This window comes from Schistocerca americana, chromosome 4, assembly GCF_021461395.2.
Source record: "Schistocerca americana isolate TAMUIC-IGC-003095 chromosome 4, iqSchAmer2.1, whole genome shotgun sequence".
Classification (NCBI taxonomy): Eukaryota; Metazoa; Arthropoda; class Insecta; order Orthoptera; family Acrididae; genus Schistocerca; species Schistocerca americana.
This window is the reverse complement of record NC_060122.1, coordinates 556,045,146-556,067,694: the sequence shown is the minus strand read 5'-3', so window position 1 is coordinate 556,067,694 and position 22,549 is coordinate 556,045,146. Positions and strand designations below refer to the sequence as shown.

General features: G+C 42.7%; 1 protein-coding gene and 1 pseudogene across 1 annotated transcript in view; one reads left to right on the top strand and one right to left on the bottom strand.

Annotated features, from left to right (window-relative positions):
• LOC124613611 (atrial natriuretic peptide receptor 1-like) overlaps positions 1 to 22,549 on the bottom strand; it is a 917,955-nt gene that overhangs the window by 348,335 nt on the left and 547,071 nt on the right. The window lies entirely within an intron of this gene.
• On the top strand, positions 6,360 to 6,478 carry LOC124614232 (annotated as a pseudogene).

Below are 22,549 nucleotides of genomic sequence, written 5' to 3'. Positions count from 1 at the left end.
GAGGTGAAAAATCTACACCCCATCTAAAACGCTAAGCGTCAAGATATACGAGTATATAGAGCTGGCGGATGGCAAAATGATTGTTATTCTGATCTCTGCAACACTATCAATTAAAAGGTGACACAAAGGAAAGTTGTAAAGCCATTTCCCCACAGTCAACACAAATCATCATCTGTTATGATTAAAGAATCTACTTGCAACATTAGTCCATCTTCGACGAAAGTTCGGACGTGCAGGCTGGGAATATTTTAAGAATGGAGCTAAAGATTCTGTCTAGTGCATCACTCCAACCCCTGTGAGTTTTGAGAGATTTGCGGTGCTCTAAAATGCATGCCTAAAGTTCATACCGCATCGATTTCATTGCCTGCATGTAATTGGGATCAACTATTCTTTACCAACGCCCATGTCAAAGAAGACAGCAGAGCAGACAGAGATTTAGGGGCACCTTCTTTCCGTCGTTGGGGGATGCAAGGGGCTACCCCCATAAGCAGAACAATCAGCAATCATCGTTTGAGGAACTTGTAAAATACTAGTACTAAAATAATTTCCGTTACAGTCATATTGTAGCGGCTTCCCTCAGGGCACAGAGTAATTTAGCTGGGGTCGGTGCTTCAGTATATTACCATTAACAACGGTGTCACGAGATCATGGAAGTCACGTTTATTTATTTATTTTATTATCCCTAAAATACCTCTAATCGCTGTTGGGATACAGCGAGGTGATATGTAACAGAATATTCGTGCGTTACGCGGTTTGGTGGCAAGTGGTATTCCGCTACGAATCGGTAACGAGGCTGTGTTTTCCTACAAAATAATGTTAAAATGTGTGTGAAATCTTATGGGACTTAACTGCTAAGGTCATCAGTCCCTAAGCTTACACACTACTTATCCTCCGCCGGGACCAGCCACACAGTCCACGACTGCAGCGCCTCAAACCGCTCGGGTAATTCCGCGCGGCTGTGTTTTCCTACAATAATTGTCCTTGCACTGTTTGCATATTATTATTATTATTGTTATTAGTGTCATTGTTATTATTGTTATTAGTATCAGTTATCATCAATATCATTATTATTATTATTGGGAATCGTTTGTAATATCTTTGGTATGTGTTGTTACAGGCAGATGTAAGAGTGGACTTTAAGGCCCTAATCTGGTCAAGCTAAATAAGCAATAAAACTAGTGGCTGAGTCAGCCCCCCTTTTAACTAGTGTATACCGTAGATCCGTCAAACAAAATGATGTACTCAGTGGCTACAAGAAACCACAGCTTACACCCGTCTGCAAGAACTGCAGCAGAATCCTACAACAAATTTTGAGTTCAAATGAAATGAATCGTTTCGGATAGAATGACCTCCTCCAAGCCAAGCACCACTGATTCCGAAAAAATCGATGACGTGAAACCCAGCACGTGGCTTTTTCACATGAAATCGTGAAAGCCATAAATCAAGGCAGTTAGGTAAGATACGGTATTTCTTGACTTTGAAAAAGCTCTAGGTATCTCGATATTGAAGCAAACAATAAAATAATGAAATACCCCATCGTAATCCGTCTTTTCAAATATGGAGAGAAGGCAGAAACGAAAGACGGGGCCAAGAAAGTCGATTACGAGACAAGTTGACTCAGATAGATTTGTCTCTTATGGACCGCAAACATTTGCGTTGAGAATAGTTTTGTTTGTACGGATTTGGAAATATTTCACTTCGCATGAACTCATTAGAGTCTCGCGAGTCAAGATAGTTCTGAATCCCACGAGGTGTAATTCATCAGAGTTCGGCGAGGTGAAATTTTTCTAAATTCCTTCATACACATTTTTTCTAAGTGCATAAGAGAAAAATTTATGAGAGTCACGCCAGTCAAGAATCTCTCTAAGTTAGCACAGCCAAGAAATTTTCAGAATATCCAAAAGTAAAATTTCTCTGAACCCACATCCATGATTTCAAATTCCCCAACAATGACGCTTATTAGTTAATCTCAAGTCCCCATCATTTCCTTCTCTGATTGTGCCGGCACAAGCACAATGCTTGTCTCTGATGCAGCACCCTCCAAGTGGTGCACATTGGGTTCCGCTAATGCCGGCGGTATTTGCTTTCAGGTTAATCCCTACTGAAGAATTTCAAGACCATTTCAAGTTCACGAAAATTTCGCCAGTGGACGGAGTTCAGAAACCATTAAAGATTTTCATTGAAAATTTTTTCCGATCTCGCTTCGTTCTCGAGATTCTGGTTACCTGGGAAAGTTACAATGAAGTGCCCCCTGTTGACAAACCAATTAATTTTTCGAAAAACGATGTTCTCTACAAACAAAAGTTTTTTTCCGTTGAATACGAATATGGAATAATAAATAGGAATTACCATTTGCAATAATGAACCTGACATTTATTTGACCTTGTAAACAGGATTCAAGGTGATTTCGAGGTAACCCTTTCTTACAACTTTTACTAGAGACCTTTTTTTGCAGAATTGTGCCGCTCCAGAAATATCGGCCGGTATAGATTAAAATAGGACACCCTGTACACGGGATATCATGCGAAGTTTATGGCTAGACTGCATATTTTCTTGGTAGAGAGCAGAAAGCCTGTTATGTTGGATGTAGAGTCATCTGTAGATGTAGACGTAACATCGGATGTGCCCCAGGGAAGTATGTTGGGGCCATTGTTGTCCTAATATACTGATGACTTTCCAGACAACATTGACCGTAACATCAGACATTCAGCGGGTGATTTACTTATCTATAATGAATTATTGTCTGAAAAGGCCGTCCAAATATTCCGTCGGATCTCAAAGGTTGTGAAAATATTGATACTTTGCTTTAAATGTTCAGAAGTGTAAAATTTGACTCTTAACAAAACGAAAAAAACGTTGTATTCTATGACTACGATACGAATGAATCACAGATGGAATCGGTCAACTCATATAAATACCTGGGTGTAACCAGTTGTAGGGACGATTTGTTGGAACGATTACGTAGGCTCAGTATACAAAAGAGATTGATTACGGAGATCAGTTGTGCGACCCAACCTAGAATATTGCTCAAGAGTATCGGACTCGTACCAAATCTGACTAAGACGGGACAGTGTACGTATGCAGAGCAGGGCAGCACGAATGGTCACAGGTTTGTTTGATCCATGGGAGGGCTTCACAGAAGAACTGAACTGGCAGACTCTTGAACATCGCCGTAAACTACCCCATGGAAGTCCATTTAGTGTTTTTCAAACACCACGTTTCAGTGGAGAATCTGGGAATACACGGCGAGGGATTTATAGCGTCGTGGCCATTTTTCTCCGAAACTAAGGGGAAAATCGAAAATACTTTCGTAGTAAACATGCTGTATTGATAAGGGGACATAAGAGAGTGACTTTAACTCGTCCTTAAAATGCAATTCTCAATGCTTTTTGAGGATCAAATTACTTTTTAAAAATGGGATGGCGTATTTTCTTCTAGGGAAATGGACAGGGCATTCAGTTTTGAGTGTAAATGTCGTACTAAATTTAGCCGCTAGGTGTGATAGGTGATGTGATATTGGGTAAATAAGACAGCAAATGGTTTTCATACACTATGACCTCTCTCACTCTCTCTACTTTTGTTTTGTTATTGTTATTCACTGAAGGAAATTCATTTGTTCAAGTATTCTGCTTTGCTAATCATTTATTTGTATTCTAGTTACGATACTCATTTGTTTACAGGTTTGTTGACATCGGTACGAGTTTATTCAGAGCCACTTTGAACCTAATAAGAACACTATCTACTACTCTCCGCGAGTTCCACTTCGTATTGTAATCACGGACGTTCGATGTACGATTAACGAGAGAAATTATATGATTTACATTTATGATGAAGCTGGTAAGAACGCTAGAGCAACTTGCAACTTATATGGAGAACGGTACCCTGAAAGTAGACATCCATCTGTAAAAAAATTTTAACGGCTTGCGAACCCATTCACTGAATCGGGAGGTGTAGCACCAAGAAAATATAATCGAAGAAGAACTGCTACTGGGAAAAATTCGGAAGCCTCTGAAGGAGTGTACTTCGAATACTTAAGCTTAATAAATTCCATCCGTATCACATTAGTTTATAACTATCCCTTCGTGGTGATGATTTCCAGAAGCATACTGAATGTCCGGAAATACGAAAAGCTTTTAGACCAAGAACTTCCAGCGTCCTTGGAGACGCATCCTTATGGAACGATGTACAATGTGGTATCAACACGATGGTTGCCCATCTCATTACTCAGCTATATCGCCAGAAATACTAAATAGAGATTATCCTGATCCGTGGATAGGACGTAGAGGGCCTGTCCATTGGCCTGCTCGCTCCCCGGATTTCACGTCCCCAGACTGGATGCCAGTAAGGCCAAAGGGCGTGAAAACCATTTGCTGCCTTATTTGTGCAATATCACATCACCTATCACTACACCTGAAGAATAAACAGGCAAATAGATCCTTAAATATATCCTGGGGAGGCATCGAACTCGGACATAATCCTACTCCCAAATATCTTGGAGTAACTCAGGATCGCGCGTTAACATATAAAAAGCATTGCCTGAACAGAAAGTGGCAGCCAGAAATAACATAGTGCGAAAATTGACAGGTATATAATGGGGTGCTAATCCATGCACTGTGCGCTCATGCGCGCTTGCTCTATGTCATTCCACTGCTGAATACGCATTTTCGGCATGGTACAAGTCCAGTCATGCCAGGAAAGTAGGTGTGGCTCCAAATGAGTCTTGACGGATTATCACGGGTTGCTAAGACCCACTCCTGTGGACAAACTCCATTGGCTCGCTGGCAGAGCTCCTCCTGAAATCAGACGTGAGGTAGCTGCGAGATATGACAAAAGTAAGGCCACAACGAAGGAAGCCCATCCACTATATGGTCGTCAGCCCGCACATCCTAGTCTGAAATCAAGAAAGAGCTTCTTGACAACTACTGAGGCTCTCATCGAGAATCCAAATGCGGCAAGGATCTCGCGATGGCGGGAGAAATGTCGGTGTTTGGGAGAATGGATGGCTCCAAAGGAAGAGCTTCCCCCTGGACATTCGGAGAAGTGGTCAATATGGAGGTCTGTCAATAGATTACCATCAAACACAACGAGATGCAAGACCAATCTGCGGTCTTGGGGTTTCTCTGTGGACTCAGTTCTTTGCCAGTGTGGCGTTGAGCAGACTAACAGCAATTTCCTTCAGTGTTCCTCATCACCAACCACTTGCAGCATGCAAGACCTTACGAGAGCTAAACCAAATGCACTTGAAGTGTCCAATTTTTGGTCATCTTTGGTGTAAAATTATGTTAACACTTATACATATTGATATTTATGTACTTTTGACACGATAAATAATAAATAAATGTACTAGAACCTTTATACTCAAACTTGAATGATCTTCCCGTTTCCTTCGAAGAAAATACACCATCTCATTCTAAAAAAAGCTATTTGACCCTGAAAAAATACCGAGAAAGGCATTTTAAGGACGTATTATTGTCACTCTCTTCTGTCCACTTATGAACACTGCAAATTTTGTATGAAAACATTCTTTATTTTGCACTTCGTTTCGGAGCAAAATGGTGAGGATACTATAAATTCCTCACCCTCTATACCTCATACCGCTCCTTTAGGAATAGCGAATACAAAACTTGAGTAATTCAGCGCGCACAGCAAAGTTTAAGTAGTCATTCTTCTGCATTCCGTACGTGAACTGAAACCGAAAGGAACCCTTAAAACTGATACAATGGATGTACACTCTGCCATGCACTTCACAGTGGTTTGCAGAATATGGATGTAGATGTAGCTGTAGGTTGACCACAATGGCGATGACGCTCCACTAGTATCAGTCTGTTATTCTGCTCCAATTTAGAGCACTTTGTGAAAAATTGATGGTGATAAGCAGCAAGTTACGCCGGCGTGCACAAGGAGACGATGCGACATGTGATGTGGTGTGCGATACGATACGCAGTGCGGCTCGCGGTACAGTGTGGGAACAACACTCACTGGTACAGGCAAAGCTACATCTGTCTCCACAATTAGTTCGTGAGGATAACATTTACTTTTTGCATAATAAATTAAAAACAACTATTTTGGATACTGGACTCGCATTCGGGAGGACGACGGTTCAATCCCGCGTCCGGCCATCCTGATTTAGGTTTTCCGTGATTTCCCTAAATCGCTCCAAGCAAATGCCGGGATGGTTCCTTTCAAAGGGCACAGCCGACTTCCTTCCTCGTCCTTCCCTAATCCGGTGAGACCGATGACCTCGCTGTCTGGTCTCCTTCCCCAAACAACCCAACCCAACCCAACTATTTTGGGATTCACGCACGTTCCTTGCTGTGCAGTCTTTCTCATTCGATTTTTAGGGAACTATTCAGTAAAATGCCAACGGCCTTTTCACAGTGGTAACACCGGTTCCCGTCAGATCACCGAAGTTAAGCGCTGTCGAGCTTGTCTGGCACTTGCATGGGTCACCATCTGGGTCTGCCAGGTGCTGTCGGCAAGCGAAGTGCACTCAGCCCTTGTGAGGTCACTTGAGGAACTACTTCACTGAGAAGTAGCAACACCGGTTACGAAAACTGAAAAAGGCCGGGAGAGCGGTGTGCTGACCGCACGCCCCTCCGTACCCGCATCCGGTGATGGCTAAGGGCTCAGGATGACACGGCGGCCGGTCGGTATCGTTGGGCCTTCAAGGTCTGATCGGACGACATTTTTTATTACTTTTTATTTTCTTATTCAGTAAAACAATTGATTTTTACACATCTTACAGTCTGACATCACAGACTGATAAAGAAATTTTCCTTCCGTTGTAGTCAAGAGTTATTGTGATACTTCGACGTAAAGTAAAAAAGCCTGCATATTTTGAAGAATTTGTGATAAAGAAGATAGTCCGAGGTCAGTTTAAGTTCGGTGCATTTTATATCACATATTTATGCCTCTGAAATGCAGGTACCATACCGAAAATGTTTTAGCGTTGGAAGAAGAGCGATATCTTTTTCCATTCTCAACAATTACGGGAGAGGTATTGGAGGTTGTCTGAGACTAGGCTGGCAGCCGCAATGTGGGTGCAAGAGTTAATAATATCCTGGATGCACCTGAGGCTATTGCCACCTGCTGTGGTCTGCTGTGTTGAGTGCAGGGAGGTGTCTCGTGTTCCACTGTTTCGTTTGCTGCCGATTCAAGCTGAATGTGGCATTGGAAAACTTACTGAAATGAAAAGACTCTGGGAGTCATCGGTTGATGATGCTGACTGGATGTTTTTTTCAGTCTATGTTGCCTGATTTCAAAAAACTTTGTGACAGACATAAAATAGAACGTAAAACTAAATTCCTGTTGCTTGTGAATGAGTAGCTGGACGAAGCTAAGGATAATAAATCGGGATTTTCTGTATCTTCATGAGCTTCTTTCGTATCTTCAAAAGGATTGTCTACTCCTACACAGAGTTCACCACCCCCTGATACACGATCAACGGTAACTGGTTTCACTTTAAATCCAGCGACATTTCTTCTGAATACTCCTCAAACTGAATCATAAAATACTCACTGAAGCTGAATATTTGTCAAAAACTATCCTACTTTTATCAGTCTATAACTGTTATTTATATACGTCCAAACTTAATAAAGTATCTTACTAGGTCGTCTTACAGAAAATAAAATTTTCACTGTGGTATTTTTAAGTTCATCTACACAATGTCACCAACTTATTGTAATGAGCAGTTTCTCAGCAGGAGACGTTATAAGCACAAAATTTGTGTCCTGCTTTATCGGAGTAGCTGGTAGTACAGGATGACGAAAACAGGTGTCACGAATTTTTATCCTCTACGATATAATGTTGGGTAATAGATTCTTGTTACCGTATTTATGCTACAGTAGACAACTTGAAAATTAATAGAAAAGGTTTTGTGCACCAACGAGTGTGCAGAGCTCTGAATTGAATTCCATGATGAATTACTGACTATCATCATTTTCAAGTGCACGAATATTTCTGGAAATTGCAGTAAGAAGGTCCTGGAGTGTTGCAGGTGCTCCCTCAAACAGTCTGTCCTTTAGATAAATCCAACTTCAGTATCATACTGGTTGAGATAGCGACTACAAGAGGGCCATTCCGCACCATGTTCAACAACTTGAACGTGTGGGTTCACTGTATCCCAATGGAGCCTGTTTTTTTTGTTGTCGTCCCAATGCAGATGGAAGTGTGCGTCATCACCAAACACGATCCTTACGACTGATCCATTTTCAGAGGCCCCACATCTCACTTGCAAAACAATATCGCTGCTTCATATTACTGCACTTCAGAGATTTGTGAAGTTGGATTTTGTACGGGAAAAGGTTCAGTTTCTGTTTGATTAACCTCATGAGAGAGACTCGCGACTTCCTCAGTTGCTGCGCTGAATGTTTTATTGATGTAGTGGGCTCAACACTTTACAGGGTTCACAGTCGTTTCACATTCTCCAGCTGGTCGTCTTAAGTTGTTCTTCCTTGAGACGCATAGGGACCCAGTCTATTCAAAATGTTCCTCGAACTGTAAAAAACGGTGAAAACATTACAATAGGACCAGAATTTGTGCAAAATGTCTTTACGATAAACAAACTCTGTTCCAGTGTTCGTGTTTTCATTCTGAAAAGCGAACTGCGACATTATTAGCGAACTATAGAATTTTCAGAGCTGCAGTATAAGAATATCACAAGGAACCTCATTGATGGCATACGATTAAATAACAGTAGACAAATAGTTTCTAAATTTCCTTTACTTTACAAATTTTTTGTTTTCTGTTTTTATAATAGAGATCTGAAGATGGTCATTGTAAACTGAAACAGGTAGTCTGATGACAAAAAAATTGGGACCATAGACGTGAAGTAAAGGTAATTTATTCTATTGCACGTTCGAGTCAGAGTTAAATTCACGACCTTGTCGCAGCGTGTGCAAATAGTTTCTAACACCTATTTTGCCCCACCCTATAGTTGCTCCAAAAAGTGGAAACTATTTGGACTCATACTGTTGAATTCGTGGGATTTTATGCGACTGCAGGCTTTCTCGGCGTATTTGAGCTATGAAACCTTCATGGGTTATCAGCCGAGTTGCGTCGTCTTCTAGTCGCAACGTTTCAATGGATTGCGACTAGAAGACGACGTCACTCGGCAGCTAACCCGTGAAGATTTCATAGCTTCGTCGGATTTGTTTTCAGGTTGAGACAAAACAACTGAAAAATGTTTGATATTTATACCACAGTAAGGCTGCACCCTGAATTGTGTTTTGTTTTTCAGTTTCTTGAACCTTAAATAATAATAAGCCACAATAATATGCTCTTAGAAGAGGTCATGATTGAAACTGAAACTAAATTAGAATCGTGATTCGTACAGTCCTGTTGCTTGTCGTCTGACGAGTCTAATGGCACATTATATAGCAAGTAGCGTGATCCCAGCAAGAACACGAGTGTCACACCGGTGAGCGTCAAGGTGCGCGACATTTACTGCAAAGTGTCGTATTGCATATCGTATCGTATCAGTGTAAACCGTGCCTTACGGTGCAAGGTGTCTTTCGAAGCGCATTCTGAGATTGAATTTTGATATTATGTAATAGAAGCAGGGCCATTTTGTTATGAATACAGAATTGACAGACATCGATTTTCACGTTGGTGATCGGTCTTAAATGTAGCACTATTGTGAAGAACTCGGGGAAGGAACAATACCGAGGTATCTCGGCGGGAGGGCAACCAGAAGCAGGCGAACGGGGTAGATAGCGTGGAGTCAGCCGACGGCTGGGTGCAGAAAGGCCCTTTCTGCGTTGGTACCTAGAGATGCAACAGTAGCACGGCTATTGTAAGAGAGTGATCGCCGATCCCGGAGCCGCCCTTGGCGTCAGGTTTCACGACGATGCGGCCGGAACGGAATGTGACGGTTGGCAGCATACAACGATGGCCATGGAGAATTTTTGTAGACAGTGCAGAAGCCGCCTGGAATGTGTTGGGGCTCGGGATGGCGCCACCAGACGTTAGCACAGAGTCACGTCTCTCAGCCTGTTTCCCACGATTTTTAATGTGGACGTTTGCTGTGGACGTTTGTATTATGCGATGGGAGAGGAAATTTGTCCTAGAAGATTTAGAAGGAGAAACTAGAGTTTGCGGTTGGCTGGAGCCTTTTAGAGTGAGGGTGAAATCTGGTTTCGCAGGATAGAGCGGGTCAGGTTATGGTTGTGGAGGGGCCGTAATCAGTTACTGTCAGCTGCAAGAAAGCACACAAACCTTTATTTTCCTAAGAACCACTTAATTACACATTGCCTTAAAAGGAACAAAATAAAACAATATGGCTGAAGGCCTAGTTAAGAAAACTTGAGACACCTCCTGGGCTAAAGGCCCAAAACCACACCAAAAACAAGAACGGCTGAAGGCCTGAACACAAGTTATAAAAAATTGCTTTAAAGAATACACGCGTCTGAAGGCCTAACTTAAAAAAAAATATTTCACGTAAATACTCGGCTGAAGGCCAAACACAAGACATTGAACAACTCAGGGCTTAGGATAACAAGAATTTCAGACAGAGCAAATTTTTAAAAAAAATTCGGTTTAAACGAATGAATCTTCAAATTTTAATTTAAGACAGCTGAAGGCCTTATCTTAAAAATATATCACGTACAAGCTGAGCTGAAGGCCACGCGCTGGATATCGAACAACTCAGGGCTTAAGGACTGGGTAACAAGAATTTCAGATAGAACAAACTTTCAAAATTTAGTTTTTAAACAAATCAATCTTCAAATTTTAATTTAAGACGGCTGAAGGCCCTATTTTAAAATTAAAGCAAACTAAATGAATAGACGGCTGAAGGCCTCTCACAGTACTTCAGATTAAAATGAAAATCACAATATAGAACCAATTGAACGGTGGGGCTCAGAAGTGTTTCAAGGGCGGCCTGAGGAGGTACCTGTAACGTAAGGTGAGGTGAGACAGGCAGCCAAGGTTAAATATTTGGATGGCAACCCGACCCAGGAACAGCTGAAGGAAAAACCAAGAACCTAATCAATTCCCTTCTGCCCGTCCAATGGCACGACAACTGAAAGTATCAGCCAAGGATGAAGATACCAACAGCACTACGTCTTCAAAATTGGCGTCTAAAAACAGCCAAGGCACAATAACCACTGTAAGAAAGAAAAATATAGTGACAACTAGAAGGCGTTCGAACTACACGTCTTGCCGGACAGCATCATCACGGCGAGGAAAAACACACTGCCAGAAAACTACGCTAACGACCAATGCAGGTAACTGGTGCATTAATGGCCACAAGGCATAAAATACGGCTGGTGCACTTCATTGATAAGTAACAACCAATTTAATAGTTAAAGACCATACAGGAAGACGGCTGCAAAATTTCGCCAATTCCGACACACCATACGTTGCTGCTAGCCGGAACGGCCCAGGAAGCAACAACTGGCAATGAACGAAGAGATGTCACAGCAGTTGAGGTTTCATAACAGGTTAACTGATCACTCAACTTCAGTGTCGAGGTTCGGTGGGCAACGAACTTTGTAGATCTCGCAGCTAGCGCCTCACAATCCTATTGTGTGTGCATGCCACCTTGCGCCGCGGAGACTTCCTCGCTGCTATGTCCCAACCAACCAACTGCCACACACACCACGACACGGAAATATAGCGGTCACATCAAAGATAGTACAGCAGTACCAGTATCGATAAGCGCTGCTGCTGCCACTGACAGAGGCAAGTCAGCAACTCATTATGGTAGTAACTCAGGGAGAAATAAGACGCCACTCTACTGTGACAAAATGCCAAAGAACAAACGGCATGAATGCGAGCTGGCCGCGGCTCAGAGAGTACGAACAGAACGTACTAAGTTGATGATCCGCCCGCTCTTACCGAGGGGGTAGGTAACCAGAGGAGACTGGAGAACCTGCAGTTTTTGAGAAAGGAGAGGGCAGTCCAAGCCATCGCGCTGGGTAGTCTTCTGTGTGATCGACTGAGCCATAGAGATCTCTGTCAGAGCCCTTGGGCTGACAGAACTTCTGTTACAAGAGGCAGTTCACATAGAAAACTTTTGTTTTTCGTTTCAGACGATTCTGAACTCCGCCCCTTGGCTGGGGGTTCTCGGTCTTGTGTGTAGCGTACAGTTTTCTTATGAGCACTTTCTCTGTTGTACAGCCGGCCGAAGTGGCCGAGCGGTTGTAGGGGCTACAGTCTGGAACCGAGCGACCGCTACGGTCGCAGGTTCGAATCTTGCCTCGGGCATGGATGTGTGTGATGTCCTTAGGTTAGTTAGGTTTAAATAGTTCTAAATTCTAGGGGACTGATGACCTCAGCAGTTAAGTCCCATAGTGCTCAGAGCCATTCGAACCATTCATTCTGTTGTACACTTACAATTAAAACATTTCTTAACTTCGCCTCTTTGGCTGGTAGTGAAGCTTGGGCTTAGCAGTTTCTGGGTAGTAGTCTGCTGTCTGAGGATTTAGATTTCAAAAAAATGGCTCTGAGCACTATGAGACTTAACTGCTGAGGTCATCAGTCCCCTAGAACTTAGAACTACTTAAACCTAACTAACCTAAGGACATCACACACACCCATGCCCCAGGCAGGATTCGAACCTGCGACCGTAGCGGTCGCGCGGTTCCAGACTGTAGCTCCTAGAACCGCTCGGCCACTCCGGCCGGCTTTAGATTTCAGCACTGAAGACACTGCTTGCTGCCTCCTTGCTTGCACCACACAATACCTAGAGAGTCGTCGCTCCATGTCAATGGCACGCTGCCTGAGACTGTGAAATCGCCACTCACCTTGGCATTCAGGGCACACAGTTCAAATGACTGGGATCACTTGTATAAAGATGCTCCATCGAGGTTTCAAGTCAATTGTTTGGAGTAGATTCATCAATTTTTTTCAGTACGGAACCGACGCCAGCCATTTCGTGTAGGGAATCTCAGGTCGCATTATTAACCAGCGGGCAGAATTAGGCAGGAGATACCCAATATTAATTTACAGCAGTCACTTAAAGTCTCTATGTGTCCGCTAGACATTCTGTGACTTATTGTTCATATTCACCATATGGGTTTTCCCCTAAATAAATTGTGCTGTGAAGACTAGAATTTTCATTTTTAGTAGAGTGTAGCTCAGCCTCCATCAATTAATTTGTTCATACGTCGTGTATTTACTAAGCATCGATCACAGGAAGTATTTGATCTGTGCCAGAAAAGCGTGAGACAATGTTTCATTAACTTCACAGTGACTGGAATAACACATTGGATAAGTTCATATTGCAGAGCTCTCTTGTTGGGTCACAGTTAATGTTTTCTGTCACATGTACTCTAAAAATTTCCTGCAGGGGAGTACTTGTGAGTGACAGGGTCACTCATTAAGATAGCGTTTTAAAATTCCCCATTGTTTAATTAATACACAGATAGATACCCTGAGTCGCGTATCTCGAAAGTGCACAGTAGAACAGTATAAATCAACAGACTCAGATAACTTAGTACAGCGATCGCCTGGAGGGAGAGTTAGAACGGACTTGGAACACTAGAAGAGACGCGGCTGTGCTTTTTATGCGTGACAGGCAGGCAGCGGGTGGCAGAATCCGGTCGGTGGCCGCTGGCTGGTGGAGGAGCGTGGCGCGCTCCCGTGGTCAGGGGTCGGCGGGCGGCAGGCGGCAGGCGGCCAGGCGTCGTCCGTGCCTGGCATCCGGCAGGCGGCGCCGCCGACATCACGCGCCGGGCTGCGCCGCGTCGATAGCCCCAGGCGCCGCCGCCGCCGCCGCTGCTACCTAATGACATTGGCGTGCAAATTCCGTCCAGCGGGGCGCCGGAGGCTGTGGGTCGCAGCTGCCTCTCGCTCCCTGACGTACAGTCCGGGGCGGTCTGCCGATTCACTGCTGCCACACGGCTGGACCTGGCGTTCTACATCTACATTCACATCTACATCCATTCTCCGCAAGCCACTTTGTGGTGTATGGCCGAGGAAACTTGTGTATCATTGTCTGCCTTTCCCTTTCCTGTCCAGTCGCGAATAGTTTGGAAGAACGACTGCCAGAAAGCCTCCGTGTGCACTCAAATCTCTCTAACTATTTTTACATGGTTTTCTGGGAGGTATACTGGATGGCAACAATTAACGTCCAGCTGCACACAGAGGTTGTTATGGTGAAACTTGGTAGATATTCTAATGTGTTGACGAGGAATTTGAGAGGTGGCATGCCTTTAGATGCACACAGTGACTTGCCCCCTCTCATATTTATATCTTACTCTGAGTAATTCGATTTGGAGAAGTATGGCCGAGTATTATCGTTACAAGGCTAGTATTGAGAACTCAGAAGATATGAATATTTTCCTCTCTAATTGCATGTGGTGAAAAGTTGCTATTGCTTCACACGCGGACTTCCCACGCAGCGTCTTTCATCACCCGGGTGGTCCGGTGACAGGTGGGTACTGCTGATCTTGAAAGGGTTATGCCGACGGATGTGAGGAAGTCGAATGGATGCTGTCCAGACGCCGACATTGTCATAAGAGCGGGGGCGACACGCGCACAGGGGCCTGAAGGAGCGGCTGGGGCTAGAGATTCTGTTACTTCGCAGAAACTTAGTGAGAACACTTTCTGACGGGCTACCAGCGCGGCGTGGGAATGACTTGGGTTCCCAGGCATTTTGGCGGGCAAATTCCCGCGTTTTCTGCAAAATCATAACTGTGATTGCCTTGCTCAGGGGATAGCTCCGTCACGTAGAAAAATCGGCGCAGAAATTGGCGCCAAGTATCTCCATTGGTGGATTAGTAGTGCTTCGGCAATAGAGTGGAATTTTCCGCCGGTTGCTGAGAGTTGCTGATTGGCACGTTTTAACCACGGCCACTGTCGTGGGGGCGGGAATGTTCTGTGTTCGGCTTGTACGAGTGCTCTTGAGACAGTCGGCTCTCGCCTTTCGGCCGGAGTAGGTTACAAGACTGAGCTCTCGCTGCTCTGGACAGTCTGCCTTCCGTTGGCTGTCTAATATACTTTCATTTAATTGTAACTGTTTGACGAAGTTGCTGAAGTTTCGACTTCAACGTAACTTTCCGAGTACAGTTGGCAATTGAGCATTCTGCATATAAGCAGCCTCTGTTGTCCGTCTTGAACAGTTTTGGCTGAAGTTGACTGTATTGCAGTTACTGTGTGACTTCGCTTGTTAATGTCAATCACTGTACCGTCAGTGATTGTGTAGCAAGCCTTCTTTGTCTCCCTCAAAGTCGCATTTGTGCAACCAGACCAGGATAATTTGTTTCAGGCTATACTCACGACATTATCATCACCACGACGGGACGTCGAAGCAACCGGCCATCGCCTGTGGTATGCCAGATTGTGTCCTTGCAGTTAAGAAGACAGCTTGGTGATGTATGTCCGCAGCACCGGCAGATTAGGGAATTTAGCTATGCGACAATCAGAGTTCAGCAGAGCGCGCCTGTTCCTGTCTTTTCTAACGTGGTTGTCTCTTGGGTGTTCATTGTCAGAGTTCTCACTACAGTAGCAGCAATTAATGTTGGATTGGCTGGGTGTTTCTCTTAAGATTTGAGTTGCAAGGAATTGGCTCCACCTACCACTTGGTCAAAAATCTCACAATCTAATTTATGGACAACTTCACCTTCACAGCATTTATTTGAGTATCCAGTTTGACGTATTGTAAAGGTTTCATGTGTTTTGTTTATTATTTTGAGTTTAGTCATAATAAATCAAATTGTTATTGTGGACAGAACTTTCATTCTGTTGATCTGTAGAGCAACCCTTTCATTTCCACTACGTTAATGAAACTTTCCTTTATCAAATTAATTTCTATCAAATTAAGTTATTGCAGGTGCCAAACTCTTCTCTACTCCACTTGCAGGGTCGATTACAGTCAGTTCGCAGATCTTCATAATCCATGTGTAACAACAAAAGTCGGAGTCAGAAAAGGGGGGGCTTAAAGCATCATTTCCATACGAAGATTCTAGAAGAATTTAGTGTTAAATACACTGCTAGTCCCGGCACCTCACAAACTGATTTACAAGGGAAAAAAATTAGTTCCAATTTTGGCCACCAGGTGCATATGTGGCGCTGTGAGTGCAAGAAAGATGTATCAAAATGTTGCCGTATGTAACGGATTAGGAACGGGACATGGGTGGAAAAGTTCAAACAAGTGAGAAAGGCATTATGTTGATTTGATTATTAACCACTGCTGACATGGTTTGTTCAATATGAGCAGTGGAGCCACCGACGAGATGCTGTACAGAGTCAGATTTGCACCTGGTAGTTAAATTTGGAACTAATAATTTTCTAGCGTAAATCGGTTCTGCATTAACATATTGACATATCTGCCAAGTTTCGCTGACATACGATAATTACAGCCTACACTCGACCTCCGCTAGTAGCTGCACTTAAATTGTAACAATCCAGCACATTGGAGGAAGCATTATATTTGTTGACTCTTCTAGGAATGTACGCTCTCGGAAGTTTAACAGTAAGCAGCGCCATGATGCAGGACGGCTCTCTTGCAGCGTCTGACATTGGAATTGCTTGATCATTTCTACGATGCTTTCCTGCTTGCTCAATGAACCTGTTATGAAACGCGCTGTTCTTTTTTGCATCTTGTCTATTTCCGATATCAATAAGGATTTCATACTGACGAACAGTATTCAAGTACTGGTCGAATGAGGGTTTTGTAAGGTAGGTTGCACCCGCTGTTTGACGTAGGTCCCTTTTTGCCTGTTGCATAATGTACCGGTCATCTAATGCTGTAGTTGACTGTGGCCGACCAGAATCCCTACTTTGGGCAGTAGTGTCTGTGGTTCGGAACGCTCCCCCTGTACGTGAAACAATGCTGTGAGCAATACCTGACTCCTGGGCAACACTCTTCACACTTTTCCCTTCTTCTAGTTTCGCAACGATTCTTCTCCTTGTGAAGTCATCTTATCTGTCTAGCCCTTAAGTTCGGCAGAGCAGTGTTCTTCGCCAACTCGAATGAAAGCGTGAGATTTAGGTATAAATAAAACAAACATGAATCTTTGTTCTAAGAGCGGAACAATTTAGGTATCACTTTCTTTTCTTCATACTGCCATAAAACCGGCTGACACAGCCAGTTATAGTGGAACTTGTAAGTTTAACAACCAGTACATGCCATGGTGTGACTTAGTAGTTGACACACAAAACGTATTAGTCGGGTGGTAAGTCATCTCAACAGTTCACCTCAACAGCCAGGAGAATTCTACGATAAACAAAAGATAATATATCAGGCCTCTGGCTTAATAAAGTTGCGTTTAAGCAGTAGAGATGCTGAGTGTTGCTTGTGTCTTACTACATTACTCTTTTGTTTTCAAGCAGAGTAAACTACAGTGTCAGTAAAGCTGTTTAGTTTTGGGGGGGGGGGGGGGGGGGGGGAGAACGTGTTTCTTCAATATGAAACACAAGGAGAAATACCAGTCAGATGAGATGTGACAATATGATCATACGAATACTGGAGATAGCAGTTATTTTAATTTCAAATCGTTAACTACGTTTGGTCTTGAAGATCTCAGTTATTTTAATTTCATATAGGTACTACGTTTGGTCTCACATAATATTTCTCCTAGATTCATGTTTTGATAGTTGTGTAACGTGACAATTCACGAGCTATTGGAGTCAGTTTGTTTTTGATTAAGAACATACTGATGCTTCTTAGATATCAAGCTACAGACTGTAGTAATTTTTCGGCCTCAACTAAAAAAATGGCTCTGAGCACTATAGGACTTAATTTTTGAGGTCATCAGTCCCCTAGAACTTAGAACCTCTTAAACCTAACTAACCTAAGGGCATCAAACACAGCTATGCCCGAGGCTGGATTCCAATCTGCGACCGTAGCGGTCGCGCGGTTCCAGACTGTAGCGCCTAGAACCGCTCGGGCATCCCGGCCGGTTCGGCCTCTACTAATAATATATACTTTGTCTATAAATTTTTTTGCATGGACACGTAAACATTAGTCGAAAAGCTTTAGTGTGAACTGAAATTTTCTGCGATAAAGCTTTAAAGTTACACGTCGAGGACAAAGAACAACTTTAGCGTTAAGGAAACGGATTATGAAATAATCTGTCGCTGTAGAAAACAAATATGCTTGAGTGCATCGAATTCTTCCATCCATGAGAAATCAGATTTTAGTGCATTAGTTGTACTGAACATGGTGCAGAACTACTTTTAGATACAACAGCTAAAAATGTGCATCATTTGACGTGGAAAATCACCACTTTATTATTTCAGGGAGAGAAAGACCAATGACTGGCTAAAATGAAAGACGCTGTGAAACTGTATACAAAAAGTCGTCTAGGAACAATCTTTTGATAGTTTGTCACTTTTCCCAGACAAACGGGGACTGTGTTCTGGGATTTGGATATGGTTAAAAAATTGTTACTTCCCCTTAACGGAGGATATATGTAGCATCTTTAGTGACACCTTCGTACAAGGTTCTCATTTCTACTATCTGTTAGTGTTTTCGTAATATACCGTTTCGTTAAAATAATCCGGATTAAGCGCTGAGTACTCGCGCAGCGTGCAACCGATTTACCGCTCTTGGGGCCTTCTATTCAGGTAACCAGGCTATGCCACGTCACATGTCGATACCGTCGCGATTGATTTATGAGCTGCGGCTGTGAACGTGGAGGACGTGTAGGAGCCACGCAACTCCTACTTGGTCTGACGATAAGGACTGGGGACTGGAGGCGTTGCAGCAAAGAAACAAGCCACCCTGCTCATGTCCTACCTGACCCCGTCTATTGAAGCTGTTCAACTGTGTTAAGCAACGTTCCATAACTGACATTGATCATTCCTCTGTAAAAGTTATACTTCAACAGCCAATAACTCTTGATAATAATTCTGTATTAACAACCCTTTCTATCTTCACACCATATTCATATTTACTACAGCCGATACAACAACACTAGCAATGTAGCGCCGTAAGTAACTTTAAGTTACCTCAAGATTATCTGAAGGTCGAAACCAGCAGTAAACACAAAACTGTCAGAAGGTCTTGGCGGTAGAAATATGACATTTTCCACATGCCTACTCGCTGTGGATCGTCACCTGCACAAAATACGTCGATCAAGTCAGCTACACATATTTTTCGTTAGTACTTTAAACATAGCTGCGCTACAGCAACGGTTCCACGTAAATCAGACTAAGAGCAGCCGACCAGTTGCAAAGGATAAAGTAATCTTTACCTAGGTTTCAATAGATATAAATCTATCTTCTTCAGAAGACGGCAGTATTATAACAACATGAAGTGATATGTCCTTATCGTTTAGGCAAACATCTGCATATGATTAATGTAACTATGCAGATGTTTGCCTAAACGATAAGGACATATCACTTCATGTTGTTATAATACTGCCGTCTTCTGAAGAAGATAGATTTATATCTATTGAAACCTAGGTAAAGATTACTTTATCCTTTGCAACTGGTCGGCTGCTCTTAGTCTGATTTTTCGTTAGTGTTAATAATGATGTAGTATTTCCGAGTTTCTACTATGTAAAGTCGATATAAATGTTTCTGTAATCTCTTAGTTTAAATCTGCGAATATTATAAAGGTGCATTCTGTTGCCGAGGACGGATGAACGTACTCTTGTAACGAATTTACAATTGTTGTTCCCTACTTTGGCCCAAATGCACAAGTATTCGTCAGTATTCAGCTTCTTCTTTCTCCTTGTAGACAAATTAAACGGCTTGTCTGGAACGAAGGTACCATAGGGAACCTAGGCTAGTAGTCCTGTACTCTCCGCTATACTCCATGTCATCCAAACTAAAATGTTTGCATCAGGGAAAGCTTCAAGGCTACCATAGTCTGCATGGTTCTCCCATACAACAGCCAAGGTCAACCAGGTATTGCCTCCAAAGACGGCACTAACATCACGTGACTGCATTCTCAGTCCACGAAAGACATTTGGATCACTAATAAGCTGCTGCTTATTGAATTGGCCTACAAGGTCATATCTATTGCTTTCAAAGACTTGTACGCAGGAACACTGCGCTGCCAAGGGCGACGATAACCACGTCGCACGGGCATTGCAGAAGTATGTTAACGCAAGTTGCGACAGCAACATACTGGAAATTAACATGTCTATGGAGACAAAAACTTCCAACATAGGACGAAACAGACGATACAGCATGAAAAGCGTACGTCTTGTCCTTATGTCTTTTTAAAATTCTTGCGATTGTTTACTTAAAGTATGCAATAGCAAAAACTGAAAATTAAGAAGCTGCCTCTAGAAAAACTCACCGGTAGAAAAACTCATGTGAATAATTTTGGAGCGAAATGCTGTAACAACCAATCCGAAAGGTAATGACGTAAAGTGCCCTCCGCCACACACCGTTGGGTTGCTTGCGGAGTATAAATGTAGATGTAGATGTAGATGTAGAATATGAGTATGATTGGCTGAAATAAGCAGAGTAACTGCGAAACGATGTATGCACGTCAAAATACTGTCAGCTTCTCAATCCAATATGAAACCTGACGAAAAAAGGCTTGTTTTATCCAAAAATACATTTTTTACAAGATAGCATAGTAGTTTTCGAAGAAACGCACTAAATATTTTATGTTGGTTAGAAATGAAGTGACCTGTCCTGACAATTACATTTATAGCAATTTCGGGCTAGTATAGCAATTTTCTGTGAAGTCATCAATAAAACTCTAAATGCTCGGTCAAGCAGTATGTCATTTTGTACAGGGTTCGGCACAAGTCTGGTTTGATACGTGCATAGTTTTATACGTCCAAAGATTTTTCGATTATTTTTAGCGACTGGCAAATAACATATCTAACGTATAAATAACGAAACGATGCTAAACTACAACACTCGATAGCAAGAAAAACAGACCACAGCTGACTGCCAATGTGTAGGCCGCACCTGACTGTAGGCAACTAACACAGCGTTGCTTTCACAGGTCCTCTAAACTCTCTGTAGTACTGAACACTGCAGTCAGTCCTGATGACAACTAACGTCGCCCTATAAAAAATATTAGAAAACATGTTATTAGTGATGAGACAATCCTTAACCCTTGAAAATTAAACTACATTACAATAAGAGACACTGCAAACGTCTTATCACATTCATTCGATGAAATGACCAGGTGTTATTAGTGATCCGAATATGAGTCCACTGTTAACCAAACGAAGCTTTCTTATCTGATTGGTCTCGACAAGGCATAAAGAGATTTAAAATATCTAAAGTTTTACCAGTATCAGTTTACAAGACGAATGTCCGAACTTGGAAATAAATGACGATCCCTTTAGCACTGTACTGGGTACCGCATGAAGCTTATATTGCCGCTGAGAAGTAACCACGAAAGTCCAACGCACAAATGCGAATCACCACGAAGTAAAGTTGTTGAGATGGATGGGGAATAAGAACCTAGCACCTATGTGAATTGTCGACTAACCACAATCAGATGTCAGATATTAAATATGTTCACCAGTAGCGTGATATTGGAACCTAAAACAATGATACAAATAATTTATGCCTGACGGGGTTTCTAGCCCAGCAGCCTTCACCATTATTTTACGATTACAAATAGAAATGAAATATTTATTGTTTCTCCACCAGTACCGATATCTGCAAATGTTCGGCTCGAGGTAAAGCAACGAATGTTTATGGCCTGCCGGTGTCTCCAATCCCATGCATATCCCTCGTTGTAGACCCCACATGAAAAAGTGTCAACTATCAAATTCACTTTCACTAGAAGTTACGATCGCGCAATTCGTAGAGACGTGGAGGAATTTGACATAGTGAGAAAACAACGAAATAATGGGACGGTACCATCTGGAAGGGTTGAAATCCAGAGAAAAATTGGAATTTGAGCTCGAATCCCAGTCCAGTGGGGATATTTTCAGAATATAAAGGTCACTTAAAATAGGAAATGAAGGTCCTTTGAACTTACATGAAATTTAGTTCGTCAACTAAAATAACATTACTAGAGAAAGAAACATTTCTAGAGACAGAGTTCTGCAAGCAGCGACTCCTGCCTCTGATAGACAAAACTGATCCAATTCCATTCCCGTCTGTAGCGAACGGTCATGTTTAATGTTGGTCGGAAGCACGGCACAGTCCTGCTTTCTTTAATTGCCGTTACTGGAAGTGAAGAGGGTATGTTTGTGACTGTTAAAAACTGCTACCTACAGTGGGAATAGAACCCACACCTCAACCATTACAAGTTAACATCAGTCCAACCACCCACCGAATTTCACAGGGTTTTATCATAATGGGTCATTCATCACACGGCACAAGAAGTATTGAATTCCACTTGGGCTGTCGTTGTGAATAATCTATTCGTGGTCTAGTAGTAACGTCATGCACTGTGAACGCAAAGCCGTCATATCGAACCCAGTCTTTTCCTTTCTTTTTTAAGCTGTATTCCTGCTAAAAGCATCAGTCCGACAGAAGGTCAGAGACAGTTTCGTTCATTTTCTAACCAGCCAGTAATAGACAAATGTTGCGGAAACATGTTTGTGAAAGGACTCATGGGTGTTTGTCATAGTAAGAGCAATTTCAGAGCCGTCAGTCAGTAGACGCTTGATGTAGACCGCCGTCTGCCCAAGTGATCGTGACGAATGTGGCATAGAGCCTATGATCTAAC